We start from the raw sequence: 17,757 nt of genomic DNA, 5'->3' as shown, positions 1-17,757 counted from the left end.
CTTACATATCTGGAGAATAAGATTCTCTAACTGCCAAGATAATATCAAAAGATGCTATGTTATCCATCTTTAAAAGATGGATAAGGAAAGACGTTGGGAAGGAGGGAGTGAGTCTGTCTATATGCATGCGAATCCGTAAATATGAAGAGCATGCCGCAAAAGTATGATGTCCAGTCCTTCCTTGCACTAGGAAGCGCAAGCCCCTCCGGGACCTTTCCGGGACACAAAGAGAAGTACCTAGCCCATCATGGTGAACCTTGAACACAATTGGCGATTTACCAAAATAACCAAAGATTTATTTAAGCTTTTGTGCAAAATACATGTCTAGCATAAATTGCAAGAAATAGAGGTCAAGAAAGAAATATAACAAGGTATAATCAACTCTCGCAATATGGATTTCAAACCTCCATTAGGAGGCAGTTAGCCACTTATCCTAATTGCTTAACTATGACCAAGGCTTCAGATAACTAGTTAAGGAGGTGGAAAGGAAATGTTCAATGGCAAGCCCATTAAAAAACATTCAATATCTTATCAAGAAGGTCCACCTACACCTTTGAATAAGCTCTATTTACACTATGTCTTTACTTTGATGATGGGTATTTGACTTGGAACTAATGCACCCTTGCTGTTTTTGGAGATTCCTTGCATGGTTCAAGATTTGCATGGAGAGGTACCACTTTGCATAAAGGACATAGGGAGTTGGGGTGGCTGCAAGATATTGTTCATGAGTGCAAACGAATAACCAAGTATATTTATAACCATGCTTGGTGACTAAACCTTATGACAAAGTTCACATAGGGTGAGCCTAATTACCCCATTGTCACATGCTTTGCCATAAACTTTCTCTCCCTCCAAAGCATTCTAAATGAAAATCAAGCATTGAGACGAACTTTTTACAATCAGCAATGCCTATTTGGAAAGACAACAGAACCAAATGCAATTGCTATGAAAGTGTGTCTCCTTAAGATAATTTATGGAAGAAAGTCACTAAGGCTATTAGCATGATTGAGGCCCTTGTGAAAGTGTTGAGGATCATGGACGGAGACAAGCCTCCAATGGGATATGTTACCTCTGAGAGTTGTGCATTAAAATGGTGAAAGCTCCAAACCAAGTTGCACAATCTAAGTGGAAACTGGGTAGGTCACCCATTATCACCTCAACAACCTACCTTGCCTCTTTAGGTCGGTGCTTCACTAGCTTTGAGGGGTGCTCCCCTACTAAACACTAGGGTTTAGACCTAAGTTGCACGAAATGTGGAAACATCTCTCTCTCTCTCTCTCACACACACAAACATATATATATATATCAATCACAATATTCAAAACCAGCTGGTCTGAACCATAAACCGGTCAAATCGGCCAGTTCATTAGCAAAGGCCATCGGACCGGTTGAAAAACCGAGTTAACTCGCCCTCCACACAAGTTTTTTGGTCAAACTGAGCATAAATTGGCTGGTTTATGATGGAACTAGTCGTTTTTCCTATAAATCAAATGGTTTTGTCACAAACCATCATGTTTATGATGGAACCGGTCGATTTTCCCATAAATCAAACAGTTCTGTCATACACTGGTCGGTTTATTGCGAGGTCTGCTGCAAACCCCACAGAAGACTCTTTCACAATTTTTCAAGTGGTTTTGAGGGAAACTAGGGGTTACTTTCCTCCAAAAACAGCCCCTCCAAGCCTTTAAGAGGATGTCTCCCCTCTCATTTGCCTCACACATCTCATTTGGAGTTTTTGTGAGCTTGGAGAGTGTTGAGTTTTTGTTGTAGTGGAACTACAAAGAGTTTGGGCTAAGTAGTAGCCCCCATGCCTCCAAAAGCCAAGGATATTGCATGGGCTCATTGTGATATGATTGATGGCAAAATGATCTGCAAATATTTCCAAAAGTCTATTAAAGGAGGGGGTATATTAACAGGCTCGAGCAACACTTGGCTAGGATAGGACTGATAGTTTTTGGCAGCATCGGATGTGCTCTAGCCATGAAAATTGGTGGAGAGACTAAGGCACATGAGTTCTAAAGAACCCAGAAACCATTTGGTGAAATTCCACCCGAATTGTATTTTATTAAAATAATTAATACTTTTAATGGGCTTCCTACGTCTAAACTTAGGAAAATTAAAGTATTAATGGGTATTAATCAAAATATGGGTGAGAATGTTCTAGAAAGCGGATCAAGTCAAGTTTTTAATCTTAGCCGTTGATTAGAGACTTAATCTCGGTCATTGAAGTCTCAACAAGAAAAGTATAAGAAGGAGGCTTGGGGTTCATTCAGAAACACACCGAGAGAACAAATTGATCTAGAGTTCGAAATTTCTAGGGCTAGGAAGCTGAGAAGTTCGAACTAAGTGATCATTCTGCAGCAGAGGGGCAGGGATAGTTCAGGAATACTGGGCAGAGAGGTGGAGAGCCACTAGTGGAGGCAGCGCAGCACCTAGAGGGATTGACGCTAGGCCAGTCTGGGCCCACGCAGGCCTGACGTTGAACCAGGGAGAGCCAATGCAGAGAAGTTGCCCTCACGCAGAAATCTGGAACTGTCGAGGAGCTACCAGAACAGCCGGGGAAGGTTGACGCAGAAGCTCCAGGAGTCAAAAGACACAGCGCAGAGTTGACATAGAGCCTATGAGGCTGACACAAGGCCTACATAGGGCCAACGCAAAGATAGTCAAGGTTAGCCAGTTCTACTGCCGGAAACTGTCGGGTGAAGTGAGGTAATCTCACTCAGTTTTCCACCATTATATTTTTCTCTGTAACTGGATTGTCGGGAGGGCATCCAGCATTGTATTCAGAACTACTGCTTAATAATATAAAACCCTCAAAGTTGTTGCACCGGTTTTCCTGCATTGGGTTTTTCCAGGGACTATTTTGTCCAAAAATAACGGTGTCCTATGTATCTTGTTCTTTGCTCAGTTTCTTGTTTCATGTAATCAAATTAAATTGGTGTAGGCTGCAGAAGTAATTTACTTCAGTATTTTTCAGAAAATAACTTGATAATGTATATTAAAATCAAGTAGGAGAAGTAAATTCAGTTTTGTTGCAGTAGGGGTTCCTTGAGTGTAGGAATTTTCACAAGGATGCCATGTAAAGCCATGTAGAGCACCAAATGATGTAATAGGGCATATTATTGCAGAATACCTTCAAAAGTTTCAGACTCAAGTCACTCAAACAACTGAGAAGTTTGTGACTCAAACAGTTGAAAAGTTTGAAAATCGAGACTTAACCAACTGAGTTTGATCATGATGAGAAGCGATAATGTTGATCACTGATATGTAGACTTATAGTATGCCAATGGCCCCATAGCTTGTAGCAATGTTTCTGGACTCTAGAGGCCATTTAGAGCCTCATTGATTATGTATTTTGTTGGTTATATGTATTGCACTCAGTGCCATTTTGATATATTCACCTTTACATGGTATATAGATGAGCAAACTCATATTTTGTCTCTGTTGGTTTGGAATCATGGTTTTAAATCTTGAAAATAGTTTTTTTCCTTAAAAATTAGTTATTTCATGTGTTTTTTTTTAAACTAGTTCATTGAGATCTAACCAATCCCAGTTTGACTAGTTCCGATTTTGAATACTGTGATATATATATATATATATATATATATATATATATATTCCCTACCTCATTCTTGGGCTTGTCTGGCCCAAAGTAAATGTTAACCCTCATCACCTGAGGTGAGGACTCCTACTTTTGGGCATATTCAATTGACTTTTTTATGCAACAGATACAAACGGGAACCCCTATGGTCAGTAGGTTTTTCCCAATGCGCCTCCCGCCAGAGTAGTCTCGTGTTAAGGTCTTTGGGAACAAAACCTCGAAACGCTAGCCAAGATAACTGAATTCATCCCAAGTTCCCTGCCTAACACGTGAGTCCTACCTTCCAACAGACCGATATTAGAATCAAACCCATTATTATTGCAGCTAGGAAGGTGTCATCTAATGGCCTAAGGGCCATTTCAACAGACCGCAACATAGTATCTCACCCTAAAGACTAACGCGGATGGATCAACAATATATATATATATATATATATGAGTTAATAACACACACACACACACATTTATGTCCATGTGTCATTAACTCATTTATAAAGAAAATTATAGATGATTACATGATGCAAAAATCCAAAATTAGCCTTTATAGATGAGGCTTTACATCCAAGGCTCTGTTACCGACCATTTTGTGGGTGATATCCCTAGGCAAAAAAAAAAATCTCCAAGATGGTGTTGGTAGCCAGCAGCCACCAGCTAGCTCATTGTGTCATTTCTCTGCCACCTGAGTCAGCCATGTGGTCCCTCGCCCATTTCCCTGATCATATGTTTGAAGGTGGGCCTCCCGAACCTAAAATTATGCCTTGTCATTTGGTAATTGAGTATTGTAGTTTGCTTATCATGGACACTTCTGGGCATGGATTAGTGGGGGGCTTCGGCGGAGAGAATGGATTAGGTTTGTGCCCTTGTCCCCTAGACCCCTTTTGGATATTAACCTTGCATTCTAGTCCCGTGGGATCTCTTTTACTTGTGAAGTTTTTATCACTGCAGCAACTGATTTATTTTTCCTACTTATTCCACAATAGGTTATTTATGAAATTACTTCAGTAAACATTAAAATAAATACTACTGCAGATATCACATCGTAATACAGAAACAAACATATGCACAAGAATTAACACATTGACACAGATATTTTGGACAACAATCCGCGGAAAAACCCAATGTGGGAAAACCGGTGCAGTAAGGAGGATTTTATTGTTCAGCAATTCTTCTATACAACAGGGTGCCAAACTGGCTTACCCACATAGAGAAATAATTCTCCATCACTTCTCCCAATCCCAGCGTCAGCCCAACTGACTTCTGCGTGTCTCTCAAACCCTCTGCGTCAGCCCTGGGCCTCTCTGTGTCACTCACACAGGCCTAGCAAGTGACTGCGCAGTCTTCTGTTGCCTCTGTGTCTGCCTGAAAAGCCCTGTGTCTACCTCTCCTCCCTCTGCGCTGACCTCCAATGGTTAATCCCACCTCTCTGCTCCATACTTGTTGCCTCTTCACTGCTCACCAGACCACTGGTTCAATTTCTCAGCTAACCCCGCTCTAGAAATTGAATTGACTGGTCTCCCTCAGTGTGTTCTCCAAGTGACCCTCAAGCCTCCTCTTATACTTTTCTCGTTGACAAATAAACAGTCGAGATTAAGTCCCTAATCAATAGCTAAGATTAGATCTGGCTTGATCCATGACTTTTGGACCATTCTAACATAGTTTTATATTAATACACATTAATATTTTATTTTCCCTAAGTTTAGACTTATGGACTCCATTAAAAATATTAATTATTTTAATATCTCCCAAACTGTTTATAATCTGCCCAAACCCTTTCTGCGTATTGGAGATCTCATGTGCCTTAGCCTCTCCACCAATTTTTGTGGCTAAAGCACATCCGATGCCACCCCAAATCAACGTTACTAACCATTTGGCTCTAGGGATGTTATTTCATGGGAAGCCCTGATTTTGGTTTCGTGATCCCACTCCCTTACTCGCTTATATTACCCTCTTTCCACTCATTATTACCCATTCATCATTTCTCCCACCTGGGTCCACATTCCTCCACTAGATCCACATAGGGTCAAGTTGTCCCTTCCCCTTACACCTTGGGTTGTGGCTTGGAATGATGCTCAGAGGTTAATGCAGCGAAAAAGAAAGATGAAAGCATATTTGGCCACATTTAACAGTAAATTGTACCACAAAATGCAAAAGATGGTCAGGACAAACAGGTTTAGCATGTGGCCAAAAACCAATACATGAGTTGTTGATTTCTGGTACCATCAGATGTGCTCTAAGCCTCAAAATTTGCAAGGACGTTAGGACACATGTATTCCAGAATACCCAGAAATCGTTTTGGGAAATTCCACCCGGAGACAGTTTTATTAAAATAATTAATTATTTTTAATGGATGCCTAAGTCTAAACTTAGGAAATTAAAATAATTAAAGGGTATTAATTAAACTGGGGGTGAAACTTCTAGAAGAACACAAGGACCAAGTCAAAATTATCCAAGCCATTGATTAGAATCTAATCTGGGTTGTTGATTGATCAACGAGAGGATTATAAGAAGGACTTTGATGCACATTTGGAAAGCACACCAGGCAGATACTCAGTGGCCCAAGTAGATCGATTTTCTCACTGGCTAAAGTTCGGCAAGAGGAAATCGAATCAGAGGGTGAGTTGCAGGTGAGAGGGAGAGGGTATCAGCAATAGTCGAGAGTGTAGGAAACGGCAGGAAGAAGCAGCGCAGAAGAGGGACGCAGATCACCCACGTAGAGGCAGTGACGCAGGGATAGTGCAGTCACTACACAGATGCTGACGCAATGTGGCCAACGTGAGGGCAACAGGGTCTCTCAAGTGTCAGAAATTCACTGTAGAGTGGAGAAATTTGTTTGTAAAATTTCTCTCAGTAATTCTTCTTCTATTCTGCTATTCGTAGATTGTACAAGAGATTTTGCTGAAGAATAATAAATGAAACCCTCATCTACTGCACCGGTTTTCCCACATTAGGTATTTCCAAGGACAATTGTCCAAAAACAACTGTGTCAATGTGTTATTATTGTGCTAGTATTTTCCTTACATTTATTTTCTCGCAGAAATTAATTTTTGAATACTGCAGTGTATGTATTTCAATATTTTCCGTAGACAACTGCAAATAATTTGTTTCAGTAAATTAACAAATAGAAGAAATATTATCAGTTGTTGTAGTAGGATTTGGAATTTCCAAATTTTCACATGGTATCAGAGCGAAGGTAAAGCAAGAGAGCAGACCGAAAGAGCCCAGCATTGAAGAGAAGAAGGGAGATCGAAGTGTTGCATAGGCAACAAATCGAATCCCCGGAGGGATTGCGCAGTCCAAGCCAGGAGGGCAAGATTCTCGAGGAAAATCTCTCTTTGAGTGAGTTGACAGAGAGGTAAGATTTCCAGTTCGTGATTTGCCAGACGCAGAGGGAGCAGCGCAGCAATAGATCCAGTGCAGAGCAGTCTTCAGGTGGGACGCAGTTTTCTGCCGCAGATGCTGGGGCAAAAAAACAATGTTCCACCGAGTTTCCGGGACAGGGAAACGCGGGAGCAAGGATACACACAAGGGGGATGTATATAAGCAACCCCAAATTTTAGGGGTTTTTGGGGGAACCGGGGGGACGTCATAGTCATAAAGATTATAAATTATTAAAAAAATTAATATATAAAAATAAAAAAATAAAATCCCAAAAATATGTCAATAACTAAATAGAAAATCTTAATAATTATGAAATGTACATCTAAAGACTAAATATGATCATCATTACATATTAGACTATTATCATTTATGAATTATCATTTGACATTTCTGCATTGTAAATCTAAAAGTAAATTACTAAATTGAATCCATCAGTTGATGTTATGCAATGTTCCTTCTACTCATCATTTGGCGTGATGCAAGGCACATCTAAATTAAATTAATAAATTCATCATTTGAGAATTGAAATTATGCAATGCACATCAAATTTTCAAAAATGATAAAAAGTAAATTCATCATATGACAATGACATTGACATTATGTTGAAGTCTAAAATAGCCATAAAATACTAAACTAAAAGTAAACAAAGCAAGCACTGAGCAATGAAATACAAGTAAATTTCTCAAAAAATACTAAATAATATTAATAAATACTAAGTCTTAAGTTTTAATATACTTTAAGTTTTTTATTTTTGTTATTGTTTTTATTTTATTTTTTAAGTTTTAAATTTTAATATAATTTTATTTATTTATTTATTTAAAAAACAAAAAATTAAGTTTTAACAAGTTTTAAGTTTTAATATAGTTTCATTTTTTTTATTTTTCTTAAATTTTTTCATATATTTAAATTTGTATTTTTTTTAATTTTTAATGTTTTATAAAAATTATTAGACAAAAAAATGGGGGGACGCATATGCATCCCCCCGTCCCACTCAATGTTTTACAACTCGGACTCGGACTCGGACTCGGCCGAGGATCGACTCCGACTCGGACTCCGACTCGGTAATGACTCGGCCGGCTCGATTTCAATGACTCGGTCGTTGTAAAAAATACATTAAATATTTATTTTTTTTTATAAAAAAACATAATTTTAAATATTTTAAACATAATTTTAAAGATTTTCATTCAAGTTTCCAAACACACAACATTATAATATACATGGAAGACAACATATGATCAAAGTAGGCTCATGAACCAATCCATTATATCAAAATGGTACGGTGGTACCCAATGGCAATAGTAAATACATAGTCAACTGTAGTCTGTCATACATGATCAAAGACTCAAGAGTCAAAACAAAATACAAATAACCAAGGAGGCTAGTAGCTACTGCCAGAGGAGCCAAGATCATCTCGACCAATCTCTGGATCATCATCATCAGAGTCAGACAAGGGGCCCCATCAATGACCAGTACTGGCTACTGCTAGAGTTGCCAACATCATCTAGCTCAGTGTTACTTGGGAGCAGGAGCGGAAATGGGGAGCGAGAGCGAAAACGGGAGCAGAAGCGACATTTTCAGAAGCTCCAGGTTTGAGAGCGAATCCCAGAGGAGTTCAACAACCAATGTCACTAACATCAAGGTACATAGAGGGATTGGTGCTCTTGATTAAATACGAGTTCCATACCCTAATACATGACAAAATTCAATGGAAACATTGCAATCCTCCAATCCTAAAACCCTGAAAAAATGATAAGTCTGCTGGATTTTGAATGAAATCTAAAATTCTACTTTCTCCATATGAAATCCAATGAGGTTGGAACCACTCTTAAACATCCTGAGTCATTTCATGGTAATGTTAAAAATTTAAGTAAAAGGATGAAAATGAAGATTAAGGAGAATGTCACTTTTACTTTAAGAATTTAACATTACCATGAAATTTGAACATCATATCAATACTAGGAGAGGGGAATGGACCCCAAATAGCACTTAACCAATTTAGAAAACACCTTGGAGTCCCCAACAATCAGCCAAATGTTAAAAAGTTAAAAAAAAAATAGAAAAATCGTTGTTTCTTTGGGTGACTGGCTGAATTTAATGACTCGGCCGAGTAGATGTGCAAAACGGCCGGGTTGACCGAGTCATGACTGACTCGGCCGAGTCATGCAATAACTCGGCCGAGTCAGTCATGACTCGGCCTCCCGGACTGGTTTTTCTACCGGGTCACTCCTCAAGGCTTCAACTCGGTTCGACTCGGCCGTTTCGGTTTCGAAACGGCCGGTTTGTAAAACAATGGTCCCACTTGCGTCCCCCCGGCATCCCCCTTGCATCCCCCCGTCCCCCCGACATCCCCCCTGGAAAGGAGTCGCGTTTCGCCGCCAAAAAAACATCCCCCCAGAGTTTCCCCGAGTTTCCCCAAAAAGGGGACGTGGGGGAAACGTTTCCCCAAGAGTTTCCCCATCCCCGGAGCGTGGGGGAGCGTCGGGGCGCGTCCCCCACCCTAGGGGACACGTCCCCGTGCAACACTGAAAAAAACGTCAAGAGAAGGAGAATAGCACAGAACAACATGAATAGTCACGATATATTATCTTCCAGATTGGAAGAAGAATTCGCATGCTTGTCAAGTTCAGCAACAACATGTGTTTGGTATATTGATAATGGAGCTTCAGCTCACATGACTAGAGTACGAGAATACTTCTCTAGCTATCAAGAAGAGCAAATGGACTTCCAGATCACTATGGCAAACAAAATGAAGTACACTCCAGTAGGGAGAGGCACCATAGTGTTTCAGACGAAAGTAGTAACCAGCGTAAGAACCACTAATGTACTGCATGTGTCGGGATTAGGAATGAATATAATTTTAGTGTCCCAACTAAAGGACAAAGGGTACGATGTATACTTCATTGGAAGGAAAGTGTATGTCAAACATCCCAGCTAGAAGAAGAAGAGATTGTATAGATTGGAGCTCGAAGCAAGAGATTGTATAGATTGCAGCTCGAGTCTCCAATGGCACTGATAGGCAGTAATCATAATGGGGAAAAGGAACTAAATGAACTATGGCGCAGGCGAATGGGACACTTACACCATGGAACATTGAGAATGCTCAGAGAGACTGTTACAAGGGTTCCACTCAGATATTTGTGGCCTGATGTCGACGAAAGCTCTTAGCGATGGCGAGTACTTTGCCACCCTTATTGATGACCACTCTAGAAAAACCTGGATCTATTTCTTAAAGACCAAGGATGAGGTCTTTGATCGGTTTAGAGAGTTTAAGGCTCTCATAGAAAACATGACAAGAAAAAAAGATAAAGGTATTGCGCTCAAATAATGGTGGAGAATATACAGATAAAAACTTCACAGATTTTCGCACAAAGGAAGGCATCAAAAGAGAGTTGACACCTCCATATAATCCACAGCAAAATGGAGTAGCGGAGCGGAAGAATAGAACAATTGTCAGGGCAACAAAGGCTATGTTATATGACCAAGAGTTGCCTAGATTCTTATGGGCAGAGGCATGCAACACAACAATATATATCCAGAATCAGTTTCGAAAAAGTCCCGAAAAAATCGCGATTTATGGAAAAAAATCGCGATTTATTCCTAAAATCACGATTTTTTTGGCAAAAGGATTAAATCGCGCGACTTTTTGGCGATTTTTTCGTTTACAAAAAAATCGCTATGTAATCGAAAGAATCCCGATTTAATCGGGAGTCGATGGAAAAAATCGGCTTCCATTTTTTATGCGTGGATAAAATGCCACAAAGGGTGATTTCGGTTCATTTTCGCTGTCCGTTTTCACTGTTTTGGCTGCTATGGAGAATCAAGGGTTACATTCCAACTTCCGTTTGCAACTTTGCCATTGCGTGGAGAGGAGCCGACAAGGTATGTTAAACAGTTAATGTTTCAGTCAAGGACCAAGGTTAATGTTAATGTTTCAGATTTCCTGTAAATGTTAAACGTTGTTAAAAATTATTAAATCTTACATTTCAGCGGATTGTCAATGGTCATTGTATGGTAATATATGTCTACGACTCTACCAATGTGAAACCTTGTAGGTTGTAGCTACTACAAGACAGTATTATAAATTTAATAATTTATAACAAAACCCTTAACTCGCTGACAGAAAAACCCTTGTAGCAAAACTGCAATCATCAATTCATGGTTAATGAACAGTCAATCAAGATATTTTAACGCCAATATACAAAGCAATCTGCTACAATAAGAAAATACTCATGTTTTGTTGATAATTCGATCACTAGTTAGGGGCCAGGGCTTCTGAAATTTACTCAGAAAACAGTTTTGGTCACAAATAATTTTACAACAATACGCAAGTCCACAATGAACAGGACTGATTTGTCCAAGAAAACCAGTAATATACCAATTCAATACTGTATGTAAAATGAACCAGATTCACTGCCTTAATTCCTACTAACAGCTACAAAGTCTGAGCTTCTTTCTTGGCCTACTGTCAATAGTTTAGAGTAAGCTCCTGCTACAAATCTGTAGGGAACAAAGACTTGCAAAAACCCTACTGTGCTCTATGTCAAATATAGCCAAATAGGATCAACAAACATACTTTGTTTGAGTGATCTGTTTCAGGACATCATTTAGGACTATTTTGATGGATCATTGCTACATAAACGTTACTCCTATTGTTGGTCCAAGGGAATGTCGAATAGCTTTAAGCCTTGTACCAAACCAAAACAATCTTGCACTTAGTTTCTTTGTTGATTAGAAATTTAGAATTATAGCCTCTTTAAGACATGCAGACTCTATATTATATATTATATATTATATATTATATATTATATATTATATATTATATATTATATTAGAATTATAGACTCTAAGATCTGCAGAGTCCAGACTCTATATTTATTATTTCATAATCATAAATGAATCAATGATAAAAGTTTTATGTACTATAAATTTGTTTTATGTTAAATTTACTAATTTGTTTCTAAATTCTGAGTGCAATACAAATTATATTTTGTTGATTTGAAGGCTAAAGCAATTTAATTTGTTTCAATTTTTTTTGTGCCCAAGTTTAAACTTTAAATTCAAGCTCAAAGTTTAAAACAAAATGCCAAGGATTTTGAACACTGTGGGAATTTGGTGAGCCTGATACTACACCCGAAACTAGGGGGGTCAAAAGAATGTATTTGACTTGCAAGTTGTGTGGCAAGCATATGTCAGGAGGGATCAATAGATTAAAATTCCATTTGGGGCAAAATGTTGAACTTTGCACAAATACAACTCCAGAAATCATCCGACGGGCCATTCAATCATTGATGGATAAAGAGGACGGAAAAGACACCAGGGCAGCACTAAAAAACCAACTTGTAGGGGGCTCAAGAGTAGGGGGAATTGAGAGTGGCAGTGCTTCTTCAGCAACATCACCTTCCTCACCCATGGGTACTCATCCTTCTATCTCATCTTTTTTTGTTCCTAGAACAACAGCTGGTTCACAACCTGGGATCAAATCAGCAATGAAAAAAAAGGAAAAGGCAGAAGCTGACAGGTTGGTCAGTAAGTGTCTTCTATGGAGTGATGTTCCTTTCAACATTGCCAAGACAAACCCATTCTACCAACCTATGTTTGATGTTGTTGCTATTGTTGGCCCGGGGTACAAAGCCCCCACCTTTGCAGAATTGAGAGGGCCTCTTCTTCAAGATGAAAAGATTGATTGCACTGCTAGATTGGCGGAGTTTAGGGCATCATGGGAACACACTAGATGCACAGTTATGTCAGATGGTTGGACTGAACAGAAGGGTAGGACCCTTCTTAACTTCTTGGTTAGTTGTCCCAAGGGAACAATGTTTATGAAATCTGTTGAAGCATCTGCACACATTAAAGATGCACGTACATTATGTGAGTTGTTGGACCTCTTCATTCAGAAAGTAGGCCCAAGCAATGTTGTCCAAGTCATAATGGACAACGTTGCAAATTATGTTGCAGCTGGCAAGATGCTTATGGAGAGGTATCCTAACTTTTTTTTGACACCATGTGCTGCTCATTGCATTGACATGATGTTGGAGGATATAGGTAATATTCCTACTGTGAGGGATATTGTTGAATCATCCAAGAGCATAACAAAATTTATATATAATAATGCATTTGTGCTTATCTTGATGAGAAGATTCACCAACAACAAAGAGTTGGTGCGTCCTGCCATTACACGATTTGCCACTACTTTCATATCTCTTCAGTCTCTGTTGAATTCTATGTGGGATGTGCAGAGCATGTTTCTCTCAGCGGATTGGCGTTCTTTATCTATTAGCCGCAAACTGGAGGGAGAGGGCATATGCATACTAGTTTCATATGATCAGAGCTTTTGGGCAGGAGTAGAGGAGGTGTGTGCCATTTCAGAACCTTTGGTAAGGGTTCTTCGGTTGGTTGATGGAGACAAGCCCGCAATGGGCTACTTGTATGAGGCCATGGGTAGGGCCAAAGAAGCAATTCATGCTTATTATGCAGATAAGGGAGACGAGGGGTTAGAGAAACAACATGTCATATGGAGAGTGATTGATCAGCGATGGAACAATACCCTCCATCGCCCCATTCATTCTGCAGGTGTCTACCTCAAACCTGCATTTTCTTACGCTTGTGGTTTCAGATTTGATGCCGAGGTGATGGATGGATTCTTCACTTATGTTGAGAGGATGGTGTCATCTGAGCAAGAACGTGAGGAGATTTCTAAAGAAATGGAGGTCTATAGGATGGGAGGTGGCACATTTGGTTTTAACATGGCTATTAAGAATAGGACGACCAAAATGCCAGGTAAGCTTTAGTTTGTTTCAAACTTTCAAGTTTAGAATTTCAATGTTTTTTTTATGTTTTTCATTTTTCTTTTAACTTGTAGATGCTTGTGGACAAGCTATGGTGCCAGAGTACCCCATCTCCAAAAGCTTGCCATTCAAGTGCTCAGCCAAACATGCAGTTCCTCTGGGTGTGAGCACAACTGGAGTGTATACACTCCAAAAAGCGTAACAAGTAAAAAGATTTCAAATTAAATTTTTTGAATTCATTTGATTAATTTTAATATTTAAATTTTCTAAGTACTAATTTACAATCTATGACCCTAATACAGATTGGAGTCCCAACACCTCAATGACATGGTCTACGTCTACTACAATCTTCAATTGTGGATGAGACAGCTTCAGAAACCTACTGATGTGGAAGCCATCTCATTGGACAATATTGATACCACCTCTTCATGGAGAGTCAAGACTGAGAGGCCGATCGTGGACTCGATCCCGGATTGGTTAGGTGTGGATCTAGAGGATGTAGCAGTTGCAGAGGAGGGAGAGCCAGAGATAGAGGAGGAGGAGCAACATCAAGGTCAAGAGGCAGTAGCAGAGCTGGATGAGGATGCTGAGGAGGAGGTGACACCATCTAGGATGGGCAGCAACAGCAACATAGCACAGAGGCCACCTCTTCCATCGGCTTCTAGAGGACGATTGAGTCCATTTGATTTTGTATCCCCAGGGGCAGGGCCTTCTTCCTCTAGAGGAAAAGGCAAAGCCATTCCCTATTCCCGTAAAAGGGGAAGAGGATCTCAGTGACTGATTACTTGATGACTTTTAGATGACTCATGATATACATTTATTATATTTTTTGTTGATATTTTGACTCTTGAGAGTTGAGACTCAGACAGGACTCAAAATTCAGGAGTTGATTCACTATTTTGATATGTGATGTAGCACTATACTTCATATACATATTATATATTATCTTTCTTTACATGTTTATGTGGAAATGCATTTATTTGATGTTGTGGATACTCTAGATGTTAAAAAAAAATAAAAAATAAAATGAATAATTTTGTGTTTTTTTAATTTTGCCGACTTTTTGCCAACTTTTTCAAAAAACTCTCGACTTTGCCGAGTTTTTCAACTTTTGGACCCTTGACGAATTAATCCCGACTTCGACTTTTTCCACATTGTCCAGAATAGAACTCCTCACAGAGCATTGGGGAAGAAAACTCCTTAAGGAGTCTTCACAGGGAAGAAGTCGGAGGTGAGTCACCTTAGGATATTCGGAAGTGTAGCATATTGTCACATTCCAGACGAGAAGCGTAGTAAGCTGGATCAGACTGCAAAAAGGGGGTACCTAGTAGGGTATAACGAGATCTCAAAAGCATACAGAATCTACATTCCAAGCAATAGGAAAATTGTAGTAAGACGATATGTAAAGTCCATGGAAAATAGAGCTTTCAAAAAATCTCGAGAGATGCCAGCAAAAGATCAGTTAGCAGATGTTCCATTAGTCCAACAACAACAGGGACAGCAAGAAGGACAAGTAGGAGGAGAGATATCAAGATCGAGTACCGTAACTAGCACCAATATTTCCTCAAGAGTAGGAAATCCAGGCAATTCTTAGCAGATGGAACACCTGGAACAGAAGGAGGATTTGATTGAGCCTCCCACCACCAGTGGTAGAACCAGCAAGGAAGTACGGCAGACGTTGAGGGACGCAAAGGAGTTTGTCAGAGCTCCTAGAACCGAGAAGAGGCAACGTAGACAACCTGACAAGTACCAAGCCTTGGTAGCACAGGTTGAAGAACCCTCCAGCTTTCAAGAAGTCGTACAACACCAAGTTTGGGTGGATGCCATGGTAGAAGAGTATAGTTCTATCATGACAAATGATGTCTAGGAAGTGGTACCTAGACCAGAGGATAGATCAGTTGTAGGATCAAGGTGGATCTACAAGATCAAGTATGTTGCAGATGGTAGTATAGAGAAGTACAAGGCTAGGTTCGTGGCAAAGGGGTACGCACAAAAGGAAGGAATAGACTATGAGGAGACCTTCGCCCCAGTAGCTAGATATACCTCTATCAGATCTGTTATATCCCTAGCAGCTCAAATGGGATGGGAGATTCACTAGATGGATGTCAAGACATCGTTCTTGAACGAAGTGATAGAAGAAGAGGTGTATATAGAACAACCCGAAGGCTTCGAAACTCATGAAAAGAAAACTCATGTATGCAAATTAAAGAAAGCCCTGTATGGGCTCAAGCAGACACCCAGAGCATGGTATGGTCAAATTGATAGTTACTTGTAGCAGTTGGGATTCGTCAAGAGTGATGTTGATCCCAATCTCTACTATCTAGTGGTGGAGAATGAGCCACTTATTCTGGTATTATATGTGGATGACTTATTTCTAACAAGGTGATCTAGGCTCATAAAGGACTGCAAGAAGAATCTTGAAGCAGAATTCGACATGAAGGATATGGGGTTAATGCATTATGTTCTAGGGTTGGAAGTTTAGCAGAAGAATGGGGAGATATTCCTTGGGCAAGGAAGATATGCTACAGAGATTCTGAAGAGATTCCTAATGCAGGATTGCTAGCCCAAGGCTACGCCTATGATCACCAACTGGAAGAAAATAGATGCATCAAGAGACAAGGAAGTGGACCCAACCTTGTACAAACAACTCATTGGGTTGCTCATGTATCTGGTTAACACTAGGCCAAACATTTGCTTTGTTGTCAACACTCTTAGTCAGTTCATGGTGGAACCAAAAAAGGTGCATTGGGCAGCAGCTAGGTACATTCTTAGATATGTGCGTGGAACAGTGAAATATGGGTTGAAATACACCCGAGGAGATGGCGTCAGATTGAACAGATTCACAGATGCAGATTGGGCAGGTAGTTCAGTAGACCGAAAAAGTACCTTTGGGTATTGCTTTAACGTTGGATCAGGAATGATCTCTTGGTGCAGCAGGAAGCAGAAGTCAGTAGCTCTGAGCTCAACAGAAGCAGAATATATGGCAGCCAACACAGATATGTGCGAAGCTATATGGCTTAGAAAACTGCTTGTGAGTTTGTTCAGGAAGAGGATGGAAGCGACCAGTATTTTTTGCGATAATTAGAGTTGTATCAAAATCTTGGAGAGTCCAGTATATCATGATCGGTCGAAAAACATTGATATCAAATGTCACTTTATCAAAGACTGTGTCCAGCATGGGGCAGTATAGCTGCAGTATGTCCCCCCAGGAGATCAAGTAGCAGACATACTCACAAAGGAAGAACTAATTTCATCCAGTTCAGGGAGAAAATGGGTATGGTAGAGAACTCGTTTCAATAGCAGAAACAGATGGTTTCTCAGTTGCAGAAGCAGAAGACGAGAGGGAGTTGCAGTGCAGATACAGTGGTTGGCAACAGTATGTAGGGTCAAGAGCAGCACAGATGCAGCATTTGCATAGTAGTTGGTGGGCAGTAATGTCAGACATCAGCAGCGCAGAGGGAGATGTTACAGAGTCAAGATAATGCTTCAGCAGGTTGCATTACTAGAGCACATTCCTCACTAAGAGGGAGTGTTGATTTCTGGTAGCATCAGATGTGCTCTAAGCCTCAAAATTTGCAGGGAGGCTAGGACACATGTATTCCAAAATACCCAGAAATCGTTTTGGGAAATTCCACCCGAAGACAGTTTTATTAAAATAATTAATTATTTTTAATGGATGCCTAAGTCTAAACTTAGGAAATTAAAATAATTAAAGGGTATTAATTAAACTGGGGGTGAAACTTCTAGAAGAAGACGAGGATCAAGTCAAAATGATCTGAGCCATTGATTAGAATCTAATCTGGGTCGTTGATTGATCAACAAGAGGATTATAAGGACTTCGATGGGCATTTGGAAAACACACCAGGCAGATACTTAGTGGCCCAAGTAGATCGATTTTCTCACTGGCTGAAGTTCGGCAAGAGGAAATCGAATCAGAGGGTGAGTTGCAGGTGAGAGGGAGAGGGTATCAGCAATAGTCGAGAGTGCAGGAAAC

At 39.9% G+C, this 17,757-nt stretch overlaps 1 protein-coding gene across 1 annotated transcript in view; it reads right to left on the bottom strand.

The window, feature by feature from the left end:
- The window catches only part of LOC149160061 (uncharacterized), a 208,047-nt gene that overhangs the window by 109,105 nt on the left and 81,185 nt on the right, over positions 1–17,757 (bottom strand). The gene's annotated exons all lie outside the window — the stretch shown is intronic.

Source organism: Pinus tabuliformis, chromosome 5_2 (genome assembly GCF_031772625.1).
Source record: "Pinus tabuliformis cultivar Carrire ecotype Pingquan chromosome 5_2, CPIR1, whole genome shotgun sequence".
Classification (NCBI taxonomy): domain Eukaryota; kingdom Viridiplantae; phylum Streptophyta; class Pinopsida; order Pinales; family Pinaceae; genus Pinus; species Pinus tabuliformis.
The sequence above is the reverse complement of the archived record's forward strand: the minus strand, read 5'-3'. Positions and strand labels throughout refer to the sequence as shown.